Below are 9,102 nucleotides of genomic sequence, written 5' to 3'. Positions count from 1 at the left end.
AAAAAAAAAAAAATGTAATTTACACCTTAACTGATTGAAGGCATAAACACATAGGGTCATTTCAACAGATGCAGAAAAAAAATTGTTTGACATTTGTTCATTAAAAACAAAACTTGGCAAATTGAGTGTAGATTTCTTAAACTGACAATGGGGATCTATAAGAATATGGCAAAAAAAAGCAGAGCTTTATTAATTGATAGAGTATCTCTTAAAAGTATATAATTATACTTAAGAATGAAAAATTTTCTTTTGATACCAAACTCAGGCAGGCATAGTAGTGCATGCCTGTAACCCTGGCTACCCGGGAGGCTGAGGCACGAGAATCGCTTGAACTCAGGAGGCGGAGGTTGCATGCAGTGAGCTGAGATTGCGCCTCTGCACTCCAGCCTGGGCGACACAGTGAGACTTCGTCTCAAAAAAAAGAAAAAAGAAAAAAAAATCCTTTTGAGACCAAGAATAAGAGACTTCTTTATTTACCATTGTCCCGGAGGTCCTAGCCAGCTCAGTAAAGCAAAATACATATAAATAAAAGGTATTAAGGATTGAAAGGGAAGAAACGAAATCTAAAAACAACTGTAAGTTATTAGACTTATTAGAAACTTAGAAAGTTTATTGAATACAAGGATAATATGCAAAAATCAATTGCATTTTTATATACCAGTTACAAATAGTTTTTTAAAGTTTTAAAGATAGAAAGTTTATCATAGCATTAAAAATACCAAGTACCTAGGACTCTAACAAATGATGTATATATCTCTAGAGGGAAGACTAAAACTTTGTTCAGAGACATTAAAGAAAACGTAAGTCAGTGGAAATATGCCATCTTCAGACTCACTGTCTCCTTCACCCTGCTTTTTGTTGCTCTGGGTATAGTACCCTACCTGGAACTCAAGTCCTATGCTTCAGAAAACTTCCTGCCTCCAGTTCTTCCACGTGGAGGATCAGTCAGCTACAAACAAGTGTCAGTATAAGAAGGAAGAACTCGGTGGCTCACACCTGTAATCCCAGCACTTTGGGAGGCTGAGGCGGGTGGATCACAAAGGAGATTGAGACCATCCTGGTTAATGCGGTGAAACCCCATCTCTACTAAAAATACAAAAATTAGCCGGATGTGGTGGCGGGCGCCTGTAGTCCCAGCTACTCGGGAGGCTGGGGCAGGAGAATGGCGTGAACCCAGGGGGCGGAGCTTGCAGTGAGCCGAGATTGAGACAGGGCGAGACCCCGTCTCAAAAAAAAAAAAAAAAAAAAAGGCAGAACTAAAAACTGTTCAGAAACAGCTCCTGATAATCTCAGCACTGTTGTGTCCATTCCTGGACACGAGGTTACTTTTAGTAGCGGGGATGGCAAGGAACACTCTACTGGGGATGCATGGTGGACCCTGACCTTAGAGAGTTCTCCAGACAGAAGAAGAATAGGCCGCATTTGTAGACTGGTTCACTCTATCCAAATCATATTATTTCTTTTGACCCTTAGTACAACCTCATGGGGAAAGAATTTGTATTATATCCATTTCATATGCGAGAAAGCTAAGATTCTTCAAGGTTAATGCCAGCCAGTACCCACAGTCACTCACGGAGCTAGGACTCAGACTAGGCTCTTTGATATGAAATTCAATGCATTCTCATCTATAAAAGCAATATTTCTTTTTGAGAGCAGCCCTGTCCTGCCACATTCACCAGGGAAAATACAGTGTCTTATGGATTCCTGAATTTTGGATGAATGCACAAACCTTTTGCTGGTGCCTCTATTTTCAAACAATGAGTTTCTGTAGGGATTATATTTTTATGTCTTAAGAAGGAAAGGAAAGAAGAGAAAAAAGAGAGAAGAGACTTTACAGTATTTGTCTTACAAATTGGCAGTTGCTATTTTTAGACAAGCCAAAACCTCCCTTCTCTTACCTGTGAAACTGAGACAATAGATGTGCCTCTCTCTCAGGCTTTGGAGGATTAAATAATGTAAAGAAAAAGAGAATTAGCCAGGCACGATGGCTCACGACTGTAATCCCAGCACTTTGGGAGGCAGAGGCAGGTGGATTGCCTGAGCTCAGGAGTTTGAGACCACCCTGGGCAAAACAGTGAAACTTTGTCTCTACTAAAATACAAAAAGTTAGCTGGGTGTGGTGGTGTGCACCTGTAGTCCCAGCTACTTGGGAGGCTGAGGCAAGAGAATTGCTTGAACCCAGGAGGCGAAGGTTGCAGTGAGCCAAGATCACGCCACTGCACTCCAGCCTGGGCAACAGAGCAAGACTCCATCTCAAAAAAGAAAGAAAGAAAGAAAAATTTTAAAAAAGCGTTCACCACTGTGCTTAGCCCATAGCATGTGTTCAATAAGTGCTAGTTATTGCTATTGACAACTACTACACCATCAGAAGATAACCCTGTGGGCTTTACAACCAGAGTGCTCCCCAAAGCAGGGCAGAGGAGACACAACACCGGACTGACTATAGCCGTCTTTTGCCAGGTCTTTGTGCTATTCTTGAAGACACATCCCATTCCTGGTGAACTGCAGTGGGGAGAAAGACCCCCGGGAACTAAGTGTTTTGACTTTCAGTACATGATTCACAGAGAAAATCATATTGTTTAAAATATCTTCTCTTTGTTCATTCTTTCATTATTTTATTCAATATACTCTTTTATTGAAGAGCCAGCTATGTTCCAGGCACTATGCTAGTATGGAAAGAAATATGTCACAAGATGGCATTGCAGAGGAAACTGTGGCAATCATCTTAGGCTTCGTAGTATGGGGGTTCTGGACTGTTCATTGGCAGGAAGAGGGGGCAGAGTATCAGGTATGGTGGAAAAAGCACAATCTTTGGCATCAGAGAGATCAGGATTTAAAAAAGGGTGCTACTAACTTTCTGTGTGAACTTGAACAAATCCTTCACATCTCTAAACCTCCATTCTCTCATCTGTTAAATAGGAATGACACACATACGTTCTATGATGGGTTATTATAAAGATTTAGTGGGTTCATATAAGTGAAATACCTGGCCCCTAATGGAGCCTCCTTCTCACAAAAGCAATATGGTGCTCTGCCTCTACAACTTCTGCACTCCACATTGAATTTTTCTTTTTTTTTTTTTTGAGACGGAGTTTCACTCCTGCCCAGGCTGGAGTGCAATGGTGTGATCTTGGCTCACTGTAACCTCCACCTCCCGAGTTCAAGCGATTCTCTTGCTTCAGCCTCCTGAGTAGCTGGGATTACAGGCATGTTGCCACCACGCCCGGCTAATTCTGTATTTTTAGTAGAGGCGGGGTTTCTGCATGTTGGTCAGGGTGGTCTCAAACTCCTGACCTCAGGTGATCTGCCCGCCTTGACTTCCCAAAGTGCTGAAATTACAGGTGTGAGCCACCATGCCCAGCCTCCACATTGCATTTTTATCTTTCGTGTCTTCTTTTTCCTTTTAAGCTTGACCTTAATTTGCTGTAAAACCTGCTCTTGTACATATCATCATCATCATCATCATAAAATAAATGGAGAAGTGGGTAGAATACACAGTGTACTTTCTCCCTAACTAGGAAGCCACCTTCCCACTTCTCTTCCCACACAGCCATTATTGCTTCAAGCACACGTTACAGGATCTCAAAGGCCAGCTGTCCTTAATTGTCCATAACCAAGCGTTTCAGGCCATTTCTGATTAGTACATCAAACGCATCCATTTGGTGCAGGTGGAATATTTCCACATTTGCTCTTTATACTTCAGTAACTGGTCAGACTTCTTAGAGGGAAAAAGAATCTTGCAAGGCAGTTGGCTCTAAAGGAATGCTGAATATTTCATTCTTGGGCTCTTGATGCATCAGAACAAATCCCCTTTGTCTTCTTCTGGATAGTGAGTGATGGCATTGGTTCTTTATGTATATTCAAACCCTGCCCTAAGCACTGAGAAAGTTGTTTTGCTCATTTATTTACATATGCCTTTATTCATTCAATAGCCATTTATTGAGCAACAACTATGTTCCAGGCCTGTGATAGATCTTGGGGATATATTGCTGAGAAAGACCAGCAGACTTACATTCCACCAGGGTAGGCAGACAAAAAAACATGTCCTCAAATAAGTTAACAAGAAAATTGTGATAAGTACTATAAAGAAACTGTATCTGGATAGTGTAATTGGGAAGAGAGGGAGGCAAAGAGAGATGGGGTGGTCAGAGTGGACGCTTCTGAGGAGAGAATATTTAAACTGAGTCCTGAAGAATGAGAAGCCAGTTATGTGAAGAGCCAGGAAAGAGGTTTCTTAGCAGGGGAAAGGTTAAATGTAAGGCCTCTGAGTTGGAGAAGAGCTTGATATATTTAGAGAAATGAAAGAAGAGTAAAGAGGTTGGCAGAAGACAAGTTAAGCAGGGTTTTGTAAACTAGGACTGTAGATTTTACTTTAAGTACAAGTCATCACTCATTCAACAAACACTAATTAAGTGCCTAATGTGTGCCAGGCACTGTTCTAGATGCTGGACATGGAGCAGTAACAAAACATAAAAATCTTTCCCTCTTGAAAGTTATATTATAGTGGGGAAGATAAATAATAAACAAAGTAAATAAGTAAAATAGATAGCAATTTTAGATAGTGCTAATGAGACTATAACAAACCAAGGAAAGGAGTTAAGTAGTGTAGGACTATAATTTTAGATAAGAGTAGCCAGATAAGGCTTCACTGAAAAACTTACATTTAAGTAAAGGTTTGAAGTGTTCATGTGCTGCCCAGGGGCAAAATCCTGGGCCACTTCACTATTTAAAGGTCAGGGAGAAGACCAGGAAAGGAGAACAACAAGGACCATTGGGAAAAGTAAAAGAAAAATTAGGCACATGTCCAGAAAGCTGGAAAATATTTCAGGGAGAAGAGAGAGCAACTGTGTAAAATGCTACAGATGGCAAATAAACATGAGGACTGAAACATGATCATTTGTTTTTTATTTGTTTGTTTGTTGAGATAGAGTCTCACTCTGTCACCCAGGCTGGAGTGCAGTGGCATGATCTCAGCTCACTGTAACCTCCACCTACCAGGTTCAAGCAATTCTCTTGCCTCAGCTTCCCAGGTAGCTGGGATTACAGGTGTGTGCCACCACGCCTAGCTAATTTTTGTATTTTTTAGTAGAGACGGGGTTTTGAATGTTGGCCAGGCTGATCTCCAACTCCTTACCTCAAGTGATCCACCCACCTCAATTTTACATTTGACCTCCCAAACTGCTGGGATTACAAGCATGAGCCACAGTGCCTGGCCCAACACATGTTCATTTGATTTAGCCATGGGGAAGTTATCAATGACCTTGAGAAGAGCAGTTTCACTGCTATAGTGGAGACGAAACCTGGGTAGGAATATATTCAGGAGAAAGTTGGAGAAAAGAAACTGGAGATTCAGAGTATAGACAACACTTTCAAGGAATTTGCTGTAAGGGTAAGGGATTTGAAATGGGTCACCGGCAGCAGGAGAATTTAGATCAAAAGAGGTTTTTCTCCAACTTTAAAAAAAATGTTCAAACATACAGAAAAGTTGAAGAATAGTAGCATACTCATATACCCTTCATCTTATTGCAGCAATTGTTGACATTTTGCCATATTTGCTTTCTCTCTAGAGAGAGGATTTTTAAAATCTTTTTTCAAATTTCTAAGTGTAATGCATATACAGAAAAATCCACAAGACAAAAATATATAACTCAATAAATGATCAAAAACAAGCACATGTAACCACCACCAATACCAAGAAATGTGCTTTTGGGTTGGGGTTTCATACATAGCTGAGCAGCTCCCTCACTGTGATCTATTCAAAGTCAGCCCTCAACACAAGGATTTGTAAAAAAAAAAACACAAAACAAAACAAAACAAAAAAATCTGGTGGCATCCTCATAGTCCCCTTGTGCCCCCTCACTCCCATCAGCACATAACCGCCATCCTGAATTTCATGGTAATAACTTCTTGCTTTTCTTTCTAATTTTACTACATAAGTTCCTAAACATGACAGTTTAATTTTTGCTTGTTTTTGAATTTTAAAAATCGAATCATTCATGTAGTAATATTATTTTACATTTGACTTCTTTAGCTCAATATGTTGTTGCGTATTTATTGTTCCACTGTAGTGTTCTGTTTTAAAAATATGCCAGCTTTTATTTATTCATTCTACTGTTATAATGATGTTAGTTGTTTCCAGTTTTTTGCTCCTATGAATAATGCTGAGTGCTGCTATAAATATGCTTGTTTATGTCTCCTGATACACATATTCATGCATTCTTATCCAGTACATTCCTAGGAGTAGAATTGCTGGGTTGTAGAAATGTATATATTCAACTTCCATAGCTAATACAGAGAGTTTTCCTGATTGGTTATACCAATTTACATTCCCATTAGCAATGTATGAGAACTATTGCTCCATGTCTTCTCCAGCAGTTGGGATTGTCTGTCCTCTTGAGTGGGTGCACAGTCATATTTCATCGTGGCTTTAATTAACGTTTCCCTGAATACTGACATTCATTGGCCATTTGGATATCTTCTTTTATAAAGTGCCTGTTCAAGACGTTTGCCCACTTATAAAATTAGATTTTTTAGACTTTTTCTTATTGATTTGTAGCTGTTTTTCTTGTATACTAGGGATATGAGTCCTAGTAGATTATATGTGTTTCATATATCTTCTCTCACTCTGGTTTGCTTTTTCGTTTTCCTAATGCTATCTCTTGATGAATAAAGCTCTTCATTTTCATGTAGTCAAGTTATCAGTCTTTTCCTGTATTGTGCTTTTTTGGGTTATGTTTAGGAACTTATCATCTGTCTCAAGGTGGATACTGTCCTGTGTGATCTCCTATAAGGTGTATTGTTCTATCCTCCATATGTAGGAATATACTACACCTGGAATTTTTATATTGTCTTTTCTTTTTTAGCATTTGGATATCTAATGACCCAGCATCATTTATTGAAAAACTGTCTTTTTCCTACTGTTTTGAAGTGTCATTTTTGTCATAAATTAGATGTCCTTATGGAAGTTCATTTCTGGGCTTAGTATTCTATTCTATGGCTCTATTTTCTATCCTTGCACATTACCATACTGACTTAATTGCTATAGCTTTGTAAGTCTTGATATTCAATAGGACAATTACTCCTACCTTGTTCCTTTTCAAAAGTTTCTTTGCCATTCTAGGTCCTTTCCATGCTTCTATAAATTTTAGAATCACCTTATAGAGTCTCATAAACCAAGTTCTTTTGGGATTTGGATTGGAATTGCATTGAATCTGTAGATAATTTAGGATGAATCAGTATCTTTAGTGTCATTGGGACTTCCAATCCATGAATATAGTATAGCCTCTCCTTTATTTAGTTCTTTTTTTTTTTTCAGGTGGGTTGGGGGAGAAGGAGCCAATTCAATGTCTAGTCTTTATTGGAAAGAAGAAACTTGACAGCACATTTTGAGCAACTTAGTGCAGAGGCTCAGTAGATCAACTGGTGGGGCACCAGATGGTAATGAATTTCACAGTTAGGGCATTGCTGGATCTCACCTTTGTGCAGCCAAAAACTACAGGACAGCACTGTTGTACTCTTCACAGATGCAGCCCATTATTCACTTGTTGGTGATGGAGGAGACTAAATTAGCATCTTCTGTGGTGCCAGAAGCTTCCTTTTGGAGTAGTGTATTGTATGGGTCCATTCCCTTTCATGAAGCCATTATAACCTACATCTCCAGTCCAGACACATCATCATCAGTAGGAACACCACTTTCACATGCCATGGAGCACATCAAGGCCACCCCACTGGAACCATCGGCCCTCAGAGTCTGCAAAGCCAGCAGTCCAGCTCTGTAGCATAGCCTTGAAGCCATATGCTCACGACAAGCAGCAGCACTTCTGGGAACACGCTGCAGAGACAGCTTGAGTTCTTCCTTAATTTCTCTCAGTAGGGTTTATAGTTTTCTATGTACAAGTTGTGTACTTTTTCTTTGTGTGAATTTATTCCTATTTGAAACTTCAGATGCTGTGGAAATTGTATCTTTTTTTAAAATGTTCTAACTGTTTATTGTTGGTATGTAGAAATATAACTGATTTGCATATTAGTCCTTTATCCAGCAACCTTCTTAAATTCACTTTTTAATTCTAATAATTTATCTGTAGATTGTTTTGGATTTTCTATGTATGTAACTATATCATTTGTAAATAATGACAGCTTATTTCTTCCTCTTCCTCACTCTGACATTCCAAAATGTCTCCTCTTTTCTGTAAGTACTTTAAAAATAATGATTAAATAATTTATTTATCTGGAGTTTATTTTGAGCACTGAGTATGAAGTACAGCTCTAAGCTAACTTTTTTCCCAGATGGATATCCTGATTTTTGTGTAACAGTTATTAAATAAGCCATCTTTCCTCAATAATTTGAAATGATACCATAGATTAAATTCCTATGTGTATTTAATTTCAATTTTTTTTTTTTTTTGAGACGGAGTCTTGCTCTGTCCCCCAGGCTGGAGTGCAGTGGCACGATCTCCGCTCACTGCAAGCTCCGCCTCCCAGGTTCACACCAGTCTCCTGCCTCAGCCTCCTGAGTAGCTGGGACTACAGGCGCCCGCCACCACACCCGGCTAATTTTTTGTATTTTTAGTAGAGACAGGATTTCACCGTGGTCTCCATCTCCTGATCTCGTGATCCGCCCGCCTTGGCCTCCCAAAGTGCTGGGATTACAGGCGTGAGCCACCGCGCCCGGCCTTGATTTCGTTTTTGTGGGTTTTTTTTTTTTTTGGATCACTGAACTTTGTTCTGTTTTGTTATTATAACTTTAAAATATTTTAATATTTAGTAGATCTTCTTATTTATTTTTGGAATGTATATTTCTATTCTTATTTAATTTTTCATATAAATTTGAGAATCAGCTTATCTAATTCCAAAGTAAAATTCTATTTAGATTTTTATTAGGAGAGCTTTAAGTTATAGATTGTATTTCTAAAGTTGAGCTTTCCAGACAGGTCCAGTGACTCACATCTGTAATCCTAGCACTTTGGGAGGCCAAGGCAGGTAGATCCCTTGAGCCCAGAAGGTCAAGGCTGCAGTGAACTGAGATTGTGCCATTGCACTCCAGCCTGGGTGACAAAGTGAGACCCTGTCTCAGAAAAAAAAAACAAAAACAAACAAACAAAA

General features: G+C 39.2%; 1 pseudogene; it reads left to right on the top strand.

Moving 5' to 3' along the window:
* The first annotated feature begins 2,671 nt into the window (after positions 1–2,671).
* The window catches only part of LOC105509641, a 53,888-nt pseudogene continuing 47,457 nt past the window's right edge, over positions 2,672–9,102 (top strand).

The sequence above is a fragment of the Colobus angolensis genome, unplaced genomic scaffold (assembly GCF_000951035.1).
Source record: "Colobus angolensis palliatus isolate OR3802 unplaced genomic scaffold, Cang.pa_1.0 Scaffold179, whole genome shotgun sequence".
In the NCBI taxonomy this organism is placed as follows: Eukaryota; Metazoa; Chordata; class Mammalia; order Primates; family Cercopithecidae; genus Colobus; species Colobus angolensis.
This window is presented reverse-complemented; position numbering and strand designations above follow the sequence as displayed.